Source organism: Cyprinodon variegatus, unplaced genomic scaffold (assembly GCF_000732505.1).
Source record: "Cyprinodon variegatus isolate N-32 unplaced genomic scaffold, C_variegatus-1.0 Scaffold2065, whole genome shotgun sequence".
Lineage (NCBI taxonomy): Eukaryota > Metazoa > Chordata > Actinopteri > Cyprinodontiformes > Cyprinodontidae > Cyprinodon > Cyprinodon variegatus.
The window spans coordinates 42730-45026 of NW_015152518.1; positions in this window are offsets into that span (position 1 = coordinate 42730).

The following is a 2297-nucleotide window of genomic DNA, read 5'->3' on the forward strand; positions in this document are numbered from 1 at the left end:
ATTTTTGAAAGCTGGAACCTGGGTTCACCCCCTCTGTTTAAGGTTGGTTTTACTTTCTTAACATAGATGGCTTCCTTCACACCCCTCTGAAACCATCTATTTTCTTTATTCAGAATGTGAACATTCTGGTCCTTAAAAGAATTCCCTTTGTCCATAAGGTGTAGATCAGGGGTGCTCAAGTCCAGTCCTCAAGAGCTACTATCCAACAACTATTTGATCCAACCATTTTTAACACACACAAATCAAATGAGTGGCTCGTTACCATGCCTCTGCTAAATGAGCGGATTGAGGTTTTAGATTCAGGTGTTCTAGAGAAGAGATACATCTAAAAGTTACAGAATGGTAGCTCTTGAGGACTGGATTTGAGCAGCCTTGGTGTAGATGTACCACAGAGTCTTGTCCAGAGGAGGTCGCTCTTCTGTATTTGGCCATGCGTTTGTCGAGTGGTTGTTTGGTTTCTCCAATATAAAGGTCAAAACATTCCTCACTGCATTGAACTGCATAAACCACTCCACTCATATTTGGTTTGGGGGTTTTGTCCTTAGGATGCACTAGCCTCTGTCTAAGGGTCTTGTTATGTTTGAAATGTGGAGAAAATTCTCTTGAGTTTTTCAGAGACTCCGGCAACATATGGGATAGAGATGTTTTTGCGCTTGATCTTCTCACCGTTATGTTCTGCTGCATGTCTTTTGGAATTCCTTGCTGATTTGACAAACGGCCAGTTTGGGTATCCACAGGTTTGAAGAGCATCTTTGATGTGTTTCTGTTCTTTGTGCTTCCCTTCTGTTTTTGTAGGGACATGCTCAGTGCGATGTTGTAAGGTTCTGATGACTGAAAGTTTGTGTCCCAGAGGGTAGTGTGAGTCAAAAAGAAGGTATCGGTCTGTGTGAGTAAATTGAACCTTACAACATCACCTGCCTTCCTTCATCTGCTTGGATCTGTTTGTCATCCAGTCCTGCAGTGTTCAAGGCTTCAGCGTCTGGAACTCTCTGGGCAGCGTTCGCCGCGTGAGGTTGGCAGCCATTTGGCTGGAATTCCCCCCTTCCTCTGGGCACATACTGAATTTTAAGAACAGGTTAGTGACTCACATGTTCGTAATCCTCCTTCACATTTACATGGTCACTAACCTGAGTTTTCCCTCTGCAGAGGTTCCTGCCTTAGATCAATTCGTTTTTAATAAATTCCTTTGAGAAATCAGTCTGTCTGTTTGCCTTGAATTCTGGGTCCTATGTTCTGAGCCTTTACAGTCAGCTCCTTTGTCAGTCATTTCACAAGTAATAAAGAAGATTGTCTGATCAGTGCTTAAGCACCTGCAAAACGTTAATATATATTTTGTTTCGGTGAATCATGTAATAATCATGTAATTTTGGATTCAAGCCAGATTCTTACAAATATCTATATTATTTAAAAGATAAACTTCATATAAATCACTGTTTTTTAACTGTATGAGCTTATTGTGAAATTATTATTATGATTTCATATGTTGGACGTTGTGCAATGCATAACTGGGGATTCAAACATTTCATCACTCTCCAATGACTCTTGTGTTTCCTCTTAAAATCTATACATCATGAGCTTCAAGTCTGAACATGATTCAAAAGCAAAATTTCCAAACAAAAAAAAAAGATAGAAATTTAAAAAAATGAAAAAAAAGGACACATTTGCACAGTCAGAAATTAAGCCCTTTAGAATGCTTCCTGTAATTTGCTCTCAATCTAAGTTCTGACTGCACACAAACCCGAAACGAAAAGGGGTTAGACTTTTCAGTGTCAGCATACTTTATTTACAGCAATAAAAACGATGGTTTAAACAATATCTTGACTGGAAAATGTAGGAAAGAATAACCAGTTCTTGCTATAACGGTTTCCTTGTGCATGTTTGTACACGTTCGTGAGTCAGTACATGCCTGGGTTACAAAACTCCTGCGAGTTTATAACTGTAGTATCAGAAATTCTCTGCTGCAGGCGCAGCACAAGTGCAGCTTAACCTCCTTACCTATGTACATGGCATAAAAATGAAGTGCTTCCTCATACAGCTCCGTCAACTTTACATTTCAATATCACGTATCCAGAAACAAACAAAAGCAATATGTTATGCTATTGATATAGAAGCATGCAGGGTCTTAAATGAGACAGTAATAAGCTTTGTGAGTCTATTATAAAGTAAAATAAGATGATATCTGGGGTACAAAGTCAGCATGTCTGGGAGACACTTTTGGGGCTTTACTGTAGTTTCCTAGTAATTCAGCTTGTTATTAGGAAAACTTTATGATGGAGACCCCTCAGCATAAAGTGCAA